Source organism: Amblyraja radiata, chromosome 21 (assembly GCF_010909765.2).
Source record: "Amblyraja radiata isolate CabotCenter1 chromosome 21, sAmbRad1.1.pri, whole genome shotgun sequence".
Classification (NCBI taxonomy): Eukaryota; Metazoa; Chordata; class Chondrichthyes; order Rajiformes; family Rajidae; genus Amblyraja; species Amblyraja radiata.
This window is the reverse complement of record NC_045976.1, coordinates 14,574,442-14,592,929: the sequence shown is the minus strand read 5'-3', so window position 1 is coordinate 14,592,929 and position 18,488 is coordinate 14,574,442. Positions and strand designations below refer to the sequence as shown.

The following is an 18,488-nucleotide window of genomic DNA, read 5'->3' as shown; positions in this document are numbered from 1 at the left end:
TATCCAGACATTCAAGGTTTTTGATAAAATGAATTCCAAGGCTTTTAAATATAATGGGCTGCATTGATGGAATGCTGACCTAATTACAAGATACAGTAGAGTGAAAGTTATTTTTCAGACTGGGGTGTATTGTAAAGTCGTACAACTTGGAAATTAATCTACATAACCCATCTTCCACCTAATTACTCTTATCAAGTTTTTATTCTCTCCCTATTTCTAACCTCCCCACCAATTCTATAACTCACCGAGGTTGTGGGGAGATATGAGAAACTGCAAATTCTGGATTCTTGAGCAAAGATCAAAGTGCTGGAGGTACTCGGTGGGTCAGACAGCATCTGCAGAGGGGGTGGCAGATGGCATTTCGGGTTGGGAGTAGAGTGAGAAAGCTGGAAAAGAGGTGAGGCAGTGCCTGGCAAATGTTAGGTGGATATAATTGAGGTGGGTAGTTGGCAGGTGGGTGGAGTAAGTGGCAAAAGTTTGCAGTAGAAAAAATAGACAAAAAGGGGTGCCAGATGAGGAAAGGGGAGGAATGAAATGTAAAGGTGGCGGGTGGGATATGGGTGAAATGGTCGGGACAGAAAGAGGGGAGATAAAAGTGATTTGGAAATAGGATATGAGTTGATGGGGAAAGCAGCAGTGTTGACTAAGATGGTGGGAGAAATGTGTGTATGCTGGATTCGGGGATGGGGTTCGAGCCAGAGAGAGAGGGTGTGGAAATTGGGGGTAGAATGAAATTGAATAATTCAATGTTCGTACTATTGAATTCTAAGCTACTCAAGCAGAATGTGAGATTCTGTTTTTCCAGTGTGCATGTGGACTCGCTCTGGCAATGGAGGAGGCCAAACACAGAAAGGTCAGCATGAGTAGGAAAGAACTGCAGATGCTGGTTTACTCAGAGCAAAGTTGCTCTACACTTTAACTTCCCTTCCCATTCCCACACTGACTTTTTCTGTTCTAGGCCTCCTCCGTTGTAAGAGTGAGGCCCAGCACAAATAGGAGGAACAGCACCTCATATTTTGCTTGGTACCTCAGGTAGCTTGCACCCCAGTGGTATGCACAATGACTTCTCTAACTTCAAGTAGCCCTTGCTTTCTCACTCTCTCCATCCCCTCCCCAGTTCTCCAACCAGTCTTACTGTCTCCGACTACATTTTATCTCTGTACCGCACACTCCTGGCATCAGTTTGAATAAGGGTCTCATTGTCTCGACCTGAAACGTCGTCCATTCCTTCTCTCCAGCGATGCTAATTTTCCCGCTGAGTTACTCCAGCTGTTTGTGTCTAAGATGAGTATGAGAACAGGAAGGGGAATTAAAATGGTTAGTAATCGGAAGATCCATCGTGCCTTGGCAAGCAGAACTCGTGTATTGTTCAGTGAAATTGTCACCTAGTTAATGCTTGGTTTAGCCGATGTAAAAGAGGCCACATTCGGAGCGCCAAACTACACAATGAGCAGCAAAAGTCACAACTGAACTTGGATGGCTGGAACTGAGTGTTTCAAGGCAGTTGGTATCAGGTCAGCAGTTTTTCTTGTGCATCAGTGAATTGAACTCAAATACAGAGAACAGTACAGAGCCTGTCCCACTGGCATGTCATTTGCGCGTCAAATGGCACGTCATTTGCGCGCCATTTACGCCATCTGTGTGGGTAGCGCGGGATGGGCACATGGAATGGCGGGGAGGAGTGTGGAGTTGCGCCCAGTATCGCGCAGCGCTCCAGGATTTCGTTCTGCACGACATCTTCGCGTGCCACCGGCCTGTAGAGTAAATGACGGCCAAGTGGGACACCCTGGCGCGGCGCAACGTCTCACCTCCAACAGCAGCAGAAGCAGGCAAGCGATCGTCAAGCTCGGCCTGGGGCTCACGGCCGTTGCGGATCCGGATTCGGCCCCACTCCTACCTCCAGAGCGGGACCAAGACGATTGGAGATAGACACAAAATGCAGGAGTAACTCAGCGGGACCGGCAGCATCTCTGGAGAGAAGCAATTCATGAAGTTTCGGGTCGAGACCCTTCTTCAGACTGAAGAAGAATCTCGACCCGAAACATCATCCATTCCTTCTCTCCTGAGATGCTGCCGGTCCCGCTGAGTTACTCCTGCATTTTGTGTCTATCTTCAAATGACGTCACGCGCTCTAGACGGCTGTGTGGATGCATGATGACGCACGCAACCATCGCGCGTCAGTCACTACCGGCCTGTCGTGTAAATGACGGCCAAGTGGGACAGGCCTTTACAGTGCACGCACTGAACCACAATGTTTGTGCCAAACACGATGCGTAGTTAAACTGATCGTATCTGCCTGTACATAATCCGTATCCCCTTATTCCTTGCATTTCCATGTGCCTATCTAAAAGCCTCTTAAGCGTCACTATTGTATCTGCCATCACCATCCCAGGCATTCTCTGTATTAAAAAAAAACAATGGAGGATAAGTTGAGGATTTGATTTTTAAGCTCCTGCAATTCTGTGATTTATAAATGGTTATAGACTGCAAGAGCAGCAAGGTAACAATCATCCCTTGATCCTTGATAAAACAGAAACTGTAGCTGCTGGAATTCTAAAATTGAAAGCTGAAAATTTTAGAAAAACAGTTGGGTCAAGCAGCATCTAAAGGGAAAGAAACAGAATTCACATTATGGTACAATGATCTTTTCATCAGATCTGTTATATTAACTTAATTTCTCTTCAGTGATGCTGCCTTAGTACTGTGTAGTTCCATCTTTTTCTGCTTTTATAATTCTTGAATAAAGCAATGATTGGCTAGATGCTACATTTGAGTGGTGAGGTGGGGGTGGTAATGTAGAGTTTTCAGGGGAGATGCAGGAGATTTTCGCATTCTTTCAGGGATGAAGGCCATCTATAATAGAGCATGGAGAAACTGAGACAAAGGTAGTTGCGAAAGGATCTGATAGGGGTATTTATAATTCTAACGGTGTTGGTATTAATTTATTATTGTCACATGTATTAAGATACAGTGAAATGCTTTGTTTGGGTACTAACCAGTCAATCTACAAGAGTATATTCAAGCCATCCATACGTACAACAGGTAGTGCAAAGTGAAAAATACCAGAGTACAGAATATAGCGTTAGTGTTACATTTATAGTAAACAAAAAGTGCAAGATCTGCAATGATGTAGGTTGGAAGATCGGGACACTGGGGTCTGACTTCTGGGGAGACTGCTCAGTAGTCTGATAACAGTGGGGGGAAAATCTGGTGCTACAAGATTTCAAGCTTTTGTATCTTCTGCCTGACAGGAGAGGTGAGGAGGAGAGAAGAGGGAATGACGGTGGCGAAAACTGTCTTTGATTATGTTGGCTGCTTTCCTGAGGCAGCGTGAAGTGCAAGTGGAGAGAGATGGTTAAAAACAAATTATTTTAAGAAGAAGAGTCTCGACCCAAAATGTCACCCATTCCTTCTCTCCAGAGATGCTGCCTGTCCCGCTGATTTACTGCAGCATTTTGTGTGTACTGTTTTAAATATGTTTGCTACTTTGTCTTAAAGATTTGATTATTCAAAAATGTATATTATAAGATGCAAATAACAAGCCGAAATTGTATTTGGTAGTAAAATTAAATTTGAGGAAATTTTACATAGCATTGTTCTATATTTGTTTTTGTAGTTGATTCTCGTTTGTCAATTGGAATTAATTTGAAATATTTTGTGACCAGACGTGTTGGTTACAAGATGTCAGCAGTTATCTGAAACAAAAATGGCAGCATTGTTCATCAAAGGATAATGTATACACTGTTCTAGGCAGAAGCTGACACGTCATGGGATTTTCTAAATAAATTTCAATTGGAAAAACTGAACTTTCCCGAAGCTGTTCTCTCCTGCGTGGTGGAAATTACTGTTTTGCTAACACTTACCAGTTGAATGGAAAGGTCTTATAACTGGCAGTATTTTTTTCATGTTTAACAAAATTATATTTTGGACCTAGTAATCAGGGATACCCTAATGGTAGATAGACACAAAATGCTGGAGTAACTCAGCGGGTGTGGCAGCATCTCTGGAGAAAAGGAATGGGCGATGTTTCGGGTCGAGACCCTTCTTCAGACCTAAAGATACCCTAATGATGGGAACATGCATTATAAAGGGAAATAGGCAATTGGTAGGTATTTCTTGAGAATAACTCAATATCTGAGGTAGCAGCTGCAGAACGTAGTATAGTTAAAGTACAGGAACCGGATCTGCGACACAAAATGTCCTTGCCGAATATAATACCAAGTTGATCTCGTCTGCCTGCACGTGATCCCTATCCATCCATTCCCTGCATATTCAAGGGCTCTTTAATGTCACAATTATATCTGCTTTCACCATCGCCCCATGCCACGCGTTCTAGGGACTCACAACTCTTGATTTTTAAAAAAAACTTGCCCTGCGCAAAATGTATTTGTTGGTTGGTTGATTGAATGAGGAAAAATACAGCATGTAAGCAGGATTTTTGGCGCACCAAATTCATATGGACCATCGATTACCCATTCATCCTAGTTCTATTAATATTCCACGTTTGCATCCACTCCCGACCGACGCAGGGCAATTTACAGAGGCCAGTTAACCTATAAACTCGCACGTCGTTGGGATGTGGGAGAAAACCCGAAGCACCCAGAGGAAACCCATGCTGTCACAGGAAGAAAGTACAACCTCCACACAGACACTAACCAAGGTCAGGATTGAACTCCAGGACTCTGTGCTGTGAGATACTGTAGCTGCCATACCAGCTGCACCACTGCTGAGCTGACAGTGTTGTCACTTTCAATGAACCATGGACGTGAAGCCAAAGATCTATCTGTACGTTAATGCTATTAGGATTCATGCCATTAGGCGTATACTTATTTTACTTTGTATCCAATCTCCATTCGTCCAGCACCACACTTGCTCGCCTAACACATTCAGCCTCATCCAAGCCTATTGCACTATGGAAATCTCAGTCAATATTGGGGAAGTTAACGTTACCCACTACGACAGCCTTGTTGCATTTTCACATTTCTGTAATCTCTGCACATTTGTTCCTTTATCTCTCAATTGGCTATTGGGAGGCTTGTAGCATAATCCCATCAGAGTGATTGCATCTTTATATTTTTGAGATGTACCCAAACCTATGGCACAATAATAATGAGGAAAATGTACAGTTACTGATGCTTTGAGATATTAATTTGTACATTTGGAGAAACAATGTTATATTTTACCAAAACAAAACGGTTTGCTTAAGCTGCATTTAACTTTGTTTTTTTCCAAAACCTCATACTTAAATTATGCAAACCACACTCGAAGATGGATTTTTTCCTCAACCTCCAGAGTCAGGAATTTGCCTCCTCCCCATTTTGTTTCTCATTCTTTCCAGCTCTCATGCCAGTTTTTTTGTTACATACATAGTATTTTTGTTTCATTTTCCTTGTGGGTTGGAGCTGGAGTACTGGCTTAAATTATTGCTGTGGTGGCAGTATACCTATGTTTTTCCAGTTGCTTTCAGTGACCAGACTCTGGCTGACCAGTAGTGATCAGTGTCAAGGCTTTTTGGTTGTCCAGCTTTTGGAATATCATTTTTTTCATTTGCTACAAAGCATATTTTAATAAAAAGAATATAATTTTTAAGGCTAAGTTTCCATTGGAAGACCAATCCATGAGGGTAAAACTCTTTGGAATAGTGGATTTAAAAGAACCACATTTATTTTGGTTTATTTTTGCAAAGTGTATCAAGGTACAGTGAAAAGCTTTTTGTTGCATGCTATCCAATCAGCGAAAAGACTAAATGATTGCAATCAAACCGCCCACAGATACAGAATAAAAGGTATAATATTTAGTGCAAGATGAAGTCCAGTAAATTCCAATTAAAGATAGTTCAAAGATCTCCAATGAGGTAGAGGGATGGCCAGGACTGCTCTCTAGTTTGTGAGTGGACCATTCGGTTCCCTGACAACAGCTGGGAAGAAATTGCCCGTGAATCTGGAGGTATACCTTTTCCAACTTCTGTACCGCTTGACTAATTGAAGAGGGGAGAAGATAGAATGACCGGGGTGAGATTGATCCTTGATTATGCTGGTGGCCTTGCTGAAGCAGCATGAAGTTTAGTTGGGAAAAGGAGGTTGGTTTGCATGATGGTCTGGGCTACGTCCACAATGGTGCAATTTCTTGCAGTCTTGAATGGAGCTATTCACGAACTATGCTGTGATGCATCCTGATAAAATGCTTTCTATGCATTTGTTGAAGTTGTTGGGGGTTCCTTTGGCCATGCTGAACTTCCTAAGCCTTCAAAGTGTGCTTTCTTGGCCATTCCTTGGTGTAGCTGGTCCAGGACAAGTTGCTGGTGATATTTATTTCTAAGAAGTTGAAACTTCCAACCATCTCCACTTCGTTTCCCAAAGTCAATCACCTTTGTCTTGCTGACATTGAGGAGGAGATTGTTGTCATGACACTCAATCTCCTTCCTGCACTCTGTCTCGTCATTATTTGATGTCTGGCCCACTACGGTGGTGTCGTCTACGAATTTGGATTAGTATTTGACTGTACAGTTTTAAGTGTATAAGGACTATATAATGGGGCTGAGAATGCATTCTCGTGGTGCCAGTGTTGAGGATTATCGTAGAGGATAATTTGTCACCTATCTTCACTGATTGTGGTCTGCTGGTCAGGAAGTTGTGGATCCAATTGCAGAGTGGAAACATAGTGGTAGATATGACCATATTAATTGACTTGAAATGAAATGACATATGCTGTATGGTTATTTCATGAGTTGCAAATAAAAGGGTGTGAAGAAGGGTCTGATCCAAAACATTATCTGTCCATTCCCTCTAGAAATGTTGCCTTACCTGTTAAGTTCCTCCTGCACTTTGTTTTGGTGGTTTTCAAAGATGCTTGAAGTATTTATTGTGGTTCCTAGCTATAACTTGTATTGCTACAACATTTGAACGGCTGGTCCTGGCCCACATTAAGTCCTCACTCCCATCCACCCTGGATCAGCATCAGTTTGCATATAGAGCTAATAGGTCAACGGAGGATGCCATCAACATAGCTCTACATTCTGCACTGACACATCTGGAGCGTCCTGGCTCATATGTGAGGATGTTACTTGTAGATTTTAGTTCTGCATTTAATACCATCATCCCCAGCAGAATGGTGGACAAACTGTCTGATCTGGGTGTTAATGCAAACACATGCGGATGGATTAAGGACTTTTTAACAGACCGCCCACAGACTGTCAGGATGGGGTCCAATTACTCCCCAGTCCTGACGCTCAGCAAAGGAGCGCCACAAGGTTGTGTGCTGAGTCCCATCTTGTATACAATATACACTTATGACTGTCTACCAACACACAGTACAAACAGGATCATCAAGTTTGCGGACGACAGGACTGTGGTGGAACTGATAAACAACAACGACGAGTCTGCCTACAGGGATGAAGTCCAAAAACTGACTGTCTGGTGTACCAAAAACAACCTGGTACTCAACCCATCAAAGACAATATAACTGGTCGTCGACTTCAGGAAGAAGAGGAGAGAGGAACCTGCTCCCTTATACATCAAAGGAGACATGGTGGAGAGAGTCACTAGCTTTAAGTTCCTGGGAATAAACATCTCCCAGGACCTCAAATGGCAAATGAACACCGTCACTCTCGTGAAGAAGTCACATCAGCGGCTGTATTTCCTGAGGTCTCTGCGGAGAGCAAACGTCTCACAGCCGCTGCTGCTGTCCTTCTACCGATGCGCCGTGGAAAGTATCCTCTCCTATGGAATCCTGGTGTGGTTTGCTAGCTGTACTGTGGCTGAGAGGAGGGCGCTGCAGGGAATTATAAAAACTGCACAGAGCATTACAAACACTCAACTGCCCTCCTTGGATGATATATATAGGGCCCGATGCTTGCGCCGGGCCACAAATATCAAGCAGGACACATCCCACCCTGCCAACCACCTTTTCACACTGCTACCCTCTGGGAGGCTATTCAGGTCTAAAAAATAGTTTCTACCCATGTGCGATAAAAGAGCTTAATTCCAACAGAGAACACTGGGGAAGCAAAATGTAATTCCAAGAAATGCCGCCAAATTCTTTTTAATTCTTTTAAAATACTTATTTATTATTTTACTAATAAGTGTACATATGTGTCAATGGTTGTCGTGTTTGTATTTTTTTTAACCGGAGGAGATGTAATGGAATTTCGTTGCACAGTGTTGTGCAATGACAATAAACGTATTCATTCATTCATACAAAAATCAAAGTTCTACTTCACTTTTAAATTTTAACCCTTTGAGGCTTTCCAGGTGGGGTTATGGTTGTTTGCCTCATTCATTTGCTGTTTGTTGCTAAGGATATACCATGTTGTTCATACGAGGTCTTTTATACGTACATAGGTAATATTAATTGAAGGAACCCCATATTTTAATTAGGAAAACACGTATTGGATAACTCGTATCGTCCGGTTCAGAATAGAGAAGACTTTTAAAAAAATAAATTTATGTTTGGTTTGTTTGTGCATCATGGATGGGGGGGAAGAGTATCAGTTGGAAGGCTTGTGTCAATTGGACAGGAATGCACAATATGTCAAAGGAATATGATATATTTAAGTGAGATTTGCCATGGTAGTGAATTTTCCAACTTTGTTGTCTCAAAATACTTTACAGATAAAAATATTGAGGCAGCGAATAGGATGAGGAGAGCAGGTCTGTGCATGAATATGATGCATGAGATAATTTTGTTTAACCTTTAAAACATGCCTTAAAAGTGCAGTGCAGGTCTTGGGTTAAACATCACATCTAAAAGATGACCGTTCAGGCAGGCCAGTGCTTTTTTCATTGCTGCACTGGAGTAGGTCCTTGATATGTGTGGGTTCTACAAAGAGTCTTGAACCTCTGGCCTTCCATCATAGAGGAAATAAAGGTTGATTCATATTTGTCACTTGTCAGTTGATCTTTTAAGTCAAATGTAAATGCTCTCGCTATGTGCTTATGAACCCCAGTTCTTTCCTTTTGCTGCACACTTCATGGCCGATATTCTTACATATTTAACTTATCCAGGTCATTTAGACTATTAAGCAGTTTACCTTTTAATGTAATATTTTTATTTTTGGTTGTTGGAGAGAGTTTGCAAGATTGGGAGACTTAAGGGTCTGTCCCACTTGGGCCGTCATTTACGCGACTGGCCGGTAGTGACTGGCGCTCGACGGTCGTGCGCGTCATCATGCGTCAGCGCAGCCATCTGGAGCGCGTGACGTCATTTGAAGATGGACACAAAATGCAGGAGTAACTCAGCGGGACCGACAGCATCTCTGGAGAGAAGCAATGGATGATGTTTCGGATCGAGATTCTTCTTCAGTCTGAAGAAGGGGCTCGACCGGAAACGTTACACATTGCTTCTCTCCAGAGATACTACCGGTCCTGCTGAGTTACTCCTGCATTTTGTGTCTATCTCCAATCGTCTTGGCCCCGCTCTGGGAGTAGGAGTGGGGGCGGATCCGGATCTGCAACGGCCGTGAGCCCCAGACCGAGCTCGGCGATCGCTTGCCTGCTTCTGCTGCTGTTGGACGTGAGACGTTGTCCGTGAGACGCGAGACTTGGCCGTCATTTACGCGACAGGCCGTGCAGAACGAAATCCTGGAACGCTGCGCGATATTGCGTGCAACTCCACACTCCTCCACGCCACTCCATGTGCCCGTCCCGCGCTACCCACACACCACCAGGTCGCGTAAATGGCGCGCAAATGCGGCCAAGTGGGACAGGCCCTTTACTTTCTTAATATTGACTGGATCATGCAATGAGCTTGGATAAGGTGGAGTTTGTTAAACGTGTCTAAAAAAGCTTCCTTAGTCAATATATCGAGAGGTCTTCCAGAGAGGACATACTTCTGGACCACTTGTTCAGGAACAAGATAGGGCAAGTGACTGAAGTGTCATTGGGGAAGCACTTTGGGACAAACTACCATAATTCTATTAGTTTTAAAATAATTTTGGAAGATAGGACTAATGCACAAGTTAAGGTCCTAAACTGGGGCAAGACCAATTTTGAAAGCAATTGTTGGGAACTTGCGGAAGGACATTGGATGAGACTGTTTGCAGGTGAAGTTAAGTTGTGGTCATATTGCCTCATCCATCCATCCACGACCACATCAATTCGGAGACCTCTGCGGCCCTCCCAGGTATGACATGTTCACATGCACTTTTATTCATCTACTCATCTCATCTACTGCATTTGGTGCTCCCGATGTGACCTTTTCATGAGTGATAAGTGTAGACTAGGCAACCGTTTTGCTGAACACTTGTAATCTCCTGGTGGCTAAGCATTTTAACTCCCCTTCCCATCTCCTTTCTGTCCCGGGCCGCCTCCTTTGATTGAGTGAGGCAGCATGCATATTGAGGAACAGCACCTCTTATTCAGCTTGGGTAGCCTACGTCCTAACTGTATGAATATTGAATTCTCTAATTTTAGCTAACCATCCTACACCCCCCCCCCCCCCCCCCCCCCCTTTCCGGAATACCCCACCTAGATACGTACCCATTTCTCTTGCTATCCTGCCTCCCCACCCCATCCACAAAATCAGTCTGAAGAAGGGTCCTGACCCGAAACGTCACCTATAATAATAATAATATCTTTTATAGTCATTGCACATAAGCGCAACGAGATTTGGTATGCAGCTTCCATCCGATGTCATAACTTAAATAACTAATAACATTTAGATTTAGATACCCCGAGAACATGGTTTGTAAGAAGAACATTACAACAGTAAAATAGTCAAAACAGTTCAAACAGACTAAAGTGCAGATGTGTCTGTGCGACGTGACCATCCGAGGGAGACAGTCCATGGGGGTGGGGGGCACTCAGCAGGGCCGGTTCAGAGCCGCTATAGCTCTGGGAATGAAGCTGTTCCTGAGTCTGAAGATTTGGGCGTAGAAGGCCTTGTAACGTCTGCCAGAGGGAAGTAGTACAGTCGTTGCTGTGCCTTCTTGACCAGCCCAGCGCTGTTGGTGGACCATGTGAGGTCCTCTGAAATGTGAGTGCCCAGAAACTTAAAGCTGGACACTCTCTCCACACTGTCCCCGTAGATGGAGATTGGGGCGTATTCTCCATTATGTGACCTCCTGAAGTCAATAATCAGCTCCTTGGTCTTGGAGGTGTTTAATGACAAGTTGTTACGTGCGCACCAGTCCGCCAGGTTCTGCACCTCCGCTCTGTATTTTGTTTCATCACCGTTGGTGATCAGCCCAATCACTGTTGTGTCGTCTGCAAACTTGACGATGGTGTTGGTGTCGAATGCAGGAACACAGTCGTGTGTGAAGAGGGAGTAGAGCATGGGGCTCAGTACACAGCCCTTTGGTGTGCCGGTGCTCAGGGTGATAGTGGAGGACAGGTGCGGGCCCAGTCTCACTGCCTGCGGTCGTTCCGTCAGAAAATTCAGGATCCGATCGCCTATCGGCGCGCTGAGGCCTAGCTGGTGGAGTTTGGTGGGGATGACCGTATTAAATGCAGCGCTATAGTCTATGAAGAGCATCCTCACGTACATGCCCTGTCTTTCCAGGTGAGTCAGGACAGCATGAAGAGCCAGAGAGATGGCATCCTCTGTTGATCTATTTGCCCTGTATGCAAATTGATGAGAGTCCAGTGAGGCAGGGATGCTGGATTTGATGTGGGAGAGGACCAGCCTTTCAAAGCATTTCATGGGTATTGGAGTTTGGGCAACCGGGCAGTAGTCATTCAGGTTGGTGACTTTAGACTTTTTCGGAACCGGCACTATGGTAGCTGTCTTCAGGCATTTGGGGACCGTTGCCAGAGATAGAGACAGGTTAAAGATCCTTGTGAATACCTCCGCCAGCTGTACAGCACTGTCCTTTAGTACCCTTCCCTGGGCTCCATCCGGGCCTGCAGCCTTGCGTGGATTGATCCTACACAGAGCGCACTGTAGCTCCTCAGTGCTCAGTGATAAGGCCTGTCCCTCCGCCATGGCCGGGGTTATTCCACTCCTGGTCCTATCCATGTCATGCAGAGATGCTGCCTGACCCTGTGGGTTACTCCAGCTCTTTGTCTTTTTTAACCCATGTAGCCTCAGTGGACTGATCCTCCAGTATGTCACTGACATTCTCCCTGATTAGTAAAATAACTCCGTCACCTCTTTCATCTCCTTCTCCACCATGACTGAAATGTCAAAATCCTAGAACTTTGAGCTGCCACTCCAGTCTCACTCGGGTCTCCGTAATGGATGGTCACCCTCCCCTTTGAGAATGTTCTGCAGCCGCTCTGAGACAACCTGGAGCCTGGCACCTGTGAGGTAACATGTCATCCTTGAGTCTCATTTGCAATGACAATCTCCTGTCTGCACCCTCAAACTAACAAATATCGGATCACAATCATTCTGTCTGCCTTCATCTTTCCCTGCTATGCCTTGGAGCCAGGCTTTGTGCCACAGACCTGAAAGCTGTTGCTGTTCTTCCCTGAATGGTCATTCCCCCTAATTGTATAAATGGGTAACCCTGTCTTCCAGGGGAATTACTACAGGGGATTCCTGCACTCTCTACCTACTCTCCTTCCTGGTGGTATCTACTTTCTACCTAAACCTTGGGTGTGACCGTCTCAAATTCACTCCTATCTATGTTGCTCTAATTCTCCTGGATGATCCTGAAGTGAACAAGCCACGGCTCCAGTTCCCACTGAAGTTCTAGCTACACTGTATGGGGACTCTGGAAGTCCCCCTAACTTCTTGCATCATGCATGTGGAGCAGACCAATGTATCAGAGTAAGAAGGATCCCAGCCTGACATGTGGTCTGTCCTTGCCCTCCCCAGATGCTGCCTGGACTGTTGAGTTCCTCCATTACTTTGTGTTTTGTCAATGCTTTAATAGCCAACAAATTATGTAATCCGAATAAAATAATGTGATATTCATGTTTTGTACACATTTTAGTTTGAATGTTTCTGATAATAAACCAAACTCCTGGATTTGATCAATTTGAACTGAAATTGAGCAAAACCAATGGGAGTATAATGTGCTCACTGTTTGCTAAGAGTTCCTGCTCTTGATCAAGCTAGCTTGTTATCCAACAGCTTGTTTCAAAATATTTACAGGTGTGATTTTGAGCTTAGCCATGATGTTTTGAATCAAATAGCTAAGTCAAAAAAGTGGAAGTCTTTTTTTGCCACTATCCCAACCATGAAAACTTTCTCCACCAATTAAAACGTTTAATTTCTATATTTTCCTCCTGTTCTGGCAAAGTGATTATATTGAAACATTAATTGTTTCTTACCACAGGTGCTACCTGACCTGCTCAATATTTTCAGGCCATTGTTCTCAATCAATAGTTTTGAGTTGTAAAGGAGAAAATTGAAAGAAATAATAGAAATGATGTTTTTGCACTAGTTGCAAATATCATGAGGTTTGTTTTCACGTCCTCAATGAAGATTTCAAAGGTCTTTTATTGTCACGTGTGTTAATTAAGGTATAATGATATGCGAATCACCATACAGGCATACGAAAAAAGAAAGCAACAAGACACACAACTAATTAAAAGTTAACATAAACATCTACCGCAGTGGATTCCCCTCATTCCTCACTGTGATGGAAGGCAATAAAGTCCAATCTCTGTCCTCTTTATTCTCCCGCGGTCGGGGTGATATGAAGCTCTCGTGTCGGGGTGGTCGACGCTCCTGCGGCTTGGAGTTCTCTGAAGTCTGTCTCTAACCAGAGCCCACATGCTCCACAATGTTAAAGTCCACAGACACCCATGGTTGGAGAGGCCGCCAACTCGATGCTAGGCCACAGTGCGGACGGAGATACGATACTGAAAAAAATCGCATCTCCGTCGAGGTAAAAGATTAGAATAAGTTTCCCCCAACTTCCCTCTCCTCGCCCACCCCTCCACATTAAACAAGCTAAAGAACAGTAAAAACATACATTTAACACATATTATTAAAACACAAAGAAGGACAGGACAGACAGGACAGGACTGTTGGCGAGGCAGCCATTGCTGGCGTCACCCGGTGGATATGAACTGAACAACTCTCACAATTGGAGCATTTTCCTCTCAATAGTTTGGGGAAAAAAGAATTTAGTCTGGTGTTTTGACTCGCTTAAAATAACCATGAAGCAGGGAACATCAAAAAGCAAGATAGGAGGTCTTATCAAGATAGTTTATTTCTTGGGATTGATATCGAGCAACATATCGGATTTATCTTTTCATCCGATTTACATTGTCAAAAATTTGATCTTTCATCTTGGACTCTATCAACCATTTATAAACAGCTGGGTATGTTAAATCTAATGTTCTTGTGTGTAGTTTTAGACGTACATTAATCAGATTCAAGTATCAATTATAGGAAGAGTCATAGTGTCATATAACGGAAATAGGCCCTTCACTACAACTGGTTCATGCTGATCAAGATGCCCCTTCTAAGATAGTCCCATTTACCTGCATTTGGCTCATATCCCGCAAACTTTTTAAAATCATGAACCTGTCCAAATGTTTTTTTAAATGTTATTATTGTACCTGCCTCAACTGCCTCTGGTAACTCGTTCTATATACTCTCCACTCTGTATGTGGGGGGGGGGGGGGAATTGCCCCTCAGATTCCTATTAATTGTTTTCCCTTCGCTTTAAGATTGTTCCCTCTAGACTTTGAATCTTTTACCCTGCATTCACCCAATCTATTCCCCTCATGATTTTATACACCTCTATGAGATGACCTCTTTAGAAATTTCCAGTTGTCTTTTGCTTTAGTAATGTCATTGCAAAAAAATGTGCACTTCCTCAGACTTTTTAGACTGCAAAATATAATCGTATTACTTCAATAAAGCCATTCTAGAACACAATTTTGGGTATTCTGTGCAACAACAAATATTTGTTTCAAAGTTCCATTGAACTGAAACAGAATTAAGTTCTAATTTTAAAAGTGCAGATTGGAATTTGCATTGGTCTTATCAACAGAGTAACACAGGAACAGTAGCAGGCAAAATGGCCCCTTGAGCCGTCTCTATAATCTGGGTAAGATTGTGCTTGATCTGCATTTCTTGACAATGCAGCGATACTGTTATATTTGAATTAAAGTAGACTAGGTACAAATTTGTTTGATGTCATGTGAAGCAAATCAAATTGGCTGGCATTTTTGACAATGGGGATGTTGGGAGAAAGCCAAGATGCATCTTCACGCAGCAGTTAATGGCTGGACATGGTTGCAAATGTTTCAGTCTTCTATTTAGTACCTGTAATCTAGAGCCAACCATCTATAAAAAATATATAAATTTTGCTCTTTTTTCTTTCCTTTTTTTCATTTATTTTGCTCTGTTCTTGCAGTCCAGTGTAGCAGCTTTGCTGAGCTGGCACCTCATTACATTAGGTTAGTTCTATTCCGAGCATGTACTTCTGCATGTTGATCCTGGTTTGGTTCTGATATGTTGAGAGATATGCAGGCCGTGAGGTTATAGTCTGTGCTCGGCAGAGGCAGGTATCTAGTGAGGAACTTAATTTTAGTTTTGGTTTAGTTTAGAGATGGTGTGGAAACAGGCCCTTTGGCCCACCAAGCCCACGGCGACCATCGATAACCCCTACACTCATTCTATGTTATCCTATTTTTGCATCTGACACGCTAGGGACAACCTACAAGCCTGCATGTCTTTATGGGAGGAAATCGGAGCACCCAAAGAAAACCCATGTGTTCACAGAGAGAATGTACAAACTCTTCACAGACAGCACCCAAAGTCAGGATTGAACCTGGGTCTCTGTCGCTGTGAGGAAGCAGCTTTATTGCTAAATTTTGTTTGAAGAAAGTACTTCAATTTTCAAATGGCCAAAATATGACACCTTTTTAAAATCCAAAGATATTCACCAAGTTCATAAATCTTTGGATTTTAAAAGGTGGATGCGAAGATGCTGACAATACTCATGTCATTTTCATAATTCTGAACCTGATTAGAAGAGAGCAAATGTATTATTGTTTCTTAGAATAGGAAAGATGGAAAATAAAGATTTTTGTTTTCTGAGAAGTTCTAGAACGCATTAATCATTGTGTAGTAACAGCACATGGCAAAGCATATGAATGGACTGAGCCAAATAATTATGCTAAAGTATTTGTTTTGCAAATCTAATCAAGTTTCTTTGAAGTATACTTTGAAAATGATTGGGAGAACTTATGAATGCAATATATGAATTTTCAAAAGGCATTATCCACAGTTTTTACATGCCTTTCAGGACATGCCAAAACACTATTATAGCGAATGAAGCACCTGAGATGTCGTCATCATCATCGGCAGTCACTCGAAACCAGTTTGACTGTCCTTTCCTCTCCATAGGGTCATCTACTTGTGGGTCTGCAGATGTAGGCAGTGGAGACTGGCGGTGGTTGGTAGTCATCGAGCCCCCTTCTCTCTCTCTCTCTCCATACGGTGCTGTCGCTTTGTCTCTGCGACACAGCGTAGTTCCATTTCGTGACGTGCAGCTCCTTCCTGCACGGATTTCCTCCAGGAGCGCCTGTCCAGTGCAATGTGCTCCCAGTTGCTTGATGTGATGTGGAATTTCTTCAGACTGTGCTTGATGTTGTCCTTGAAGCGTTTCTTTGGCCCGCCGGGGACTCGCCGACCTTCCTTCAATTGAGAGTACAGGATTTGTTTAGGGTGACGTGTGTTGGACATGCAGATGACATGGCCAGTCCATCGATGTTGGTGCTGCATTATTGTGGTGATGCTGGCCATGTTGGCTTCCTCCAAAATGCTGATCCTCAGAATCTTTCGTAAGGATCTTTGACGGTATTGTTCCAGGGCTCTCAGGTGCCTGCAGTAGGTGGTCCAGGACTCGGCTCCATACAACAGGGCTGAGAGGACAACGGCTCTGTAGACCAGCAGTTTTGTTTGAGCCTCTAGGTCTCGGTCTTTGAAGGGAAAACTGCACTCCGGTAGACAAGCTGCATGGCAGCCATTTTGTACACAATATGGTACCATTAAGAGCTATATATATTTGTTGTTTGCAGTTTCTGAAGGTATTTGTTTAATTCAGTGCACCAGCTAAGCTATTTGTTTTTGTAAATTTTATTTTCATATCTATTCAAGTTAGCATCTACTGAGAATTTCAACACCGTAATCTAGAGCATGTTGAGACACTGCCCCTCAAGATGTTGCAGGATGTGATTTTAAAGCCCAAAGCTACAAATTGATACAAGTTTGAAGCATTAAGAAACATGTTTTTCACCTATTAGTAATGCACCTTAATGTTATTTGTTGCGTTTGAATCCACCTAGCAACCTTTTGTTTCTTTTGTGATTGATAGAAAGATACAGCATGGAAACAGACTTTACGTTAAGTATAGATAATGTTATCCCACTTTCACATTCACTCCCTGAACACTAGGGGCAATTTAGAGGCCAATTAACCTCCTATCTTTGAGGAGTGGGGGAAACCCAGATACCCGGAGGAAACTGACGCAGTTGGAAAGTGTGAAATCTAGTTTTGAGCACGGCAACTCAACCTTGTAACCGTACTTCATGTGTGCTTCTGAGGTCATTTAACAACTTACCAACTCGAGCCTTTTCCTCTAGGCTCTTTTCCATGTATTGATTGGGTATCAGACCAATTTATATTTGATTCCATTCCATGCTTGAAATTGGCAGGTTAGGCAGCATATCTGGAGAATAGGAATAGGTGATGTTTCGTGTCGTGACCCTTCTTCAGATAGAGTCAGGTGAGAGTAAAACTAGAAGTATGAAAAGAACGATCAGAGCTGGCACCGTTGACCAAGAAACGTTGGGGTCCATTTTTGTCTGTGAAAGAGGTGTTAACAAAGCAACGCAAACAGTGGGTCCATCAGGACGACTGGGGTGGAGGAGGCACGTAGAGAGAGGGAATGCAGGGTCTACCTGAAATTAGACAAAATCATTATTCATGCCACTGGGTTTTAAGCTACCCAAGTGAAATATGAGGTGCTGTTCCTCCAATTTGCATGTGGCCTCACTCTGACAGTGGAGGAGGCCCAGGACAGAAAGGTCAGTATGGGAAGGGGAGTTAAAATACCTGGCTGCTTTCAAAGAATGATGTACCTGCACTCCTTGATCCCTCTACTCCACAACACTCCTGAGGGCCCACCATTCACTGTGAAATCATTAATTTTTAGTTTAAGGATTATAATCCTTGCCTTTAAGCATCTTTAGGAGTCAAGATTGTTGTCTTGCCGATTAAATCTAATCATTTGAAAGTTGTTAAAGCTCGCAAATCATTTATCATTTTAGTATTTCTGTTGGAGATTGCTCCTGTATTAACATCATAGTCATTGCATTCCACTTTAATTTGGAGAAAGCTATTTGTTTTATTTCTTTCCCCACATTGTTCCTTTTAAAATGCCTTTTTTTTTAATCATGGCAAATTCTTGAAGTTAATCATTGAAGTGCCAGGAGTTCATTGAAACTGCAGAGCGGCTTTTCACATGGAAACAAAGTAGAATTAGTAATGAGCGTTTAGCAGTCTGGCAAGTGGTAATTTAACAGTTGTGGCGTGGAAATGGCACTGTGCCCATATGTGTCTTTTTACAATACTGCGCACAA

The 18,488-nt window shown here is 43.2% G+C and overlaps 1 protein-coding gene and 1 long non-coding RNA gene across 5 annotated transcripts in view; both read left to right on the top strand.

Annotated features, from left to right (window-relative positions):
* kif21a (kinesin family member 21A) overlaps positions 1-18,488 on the top strand; it is a 116,532-nt gene that overhangs the window by 10,218 nt on the left and 87,826 nt on the right. The window lies entirely within an intron of this gene.
* Positions 703-1,555, top strand: LOC116985140. Its single transcript, XR_004415213.1, has 3 exons — positions 703-785; positions 1,285-1,288; positions 1,420-1,555. It is a non-coding gene; the product is annotated as an uncharacterized LOC116985140 (long non-coding RNA).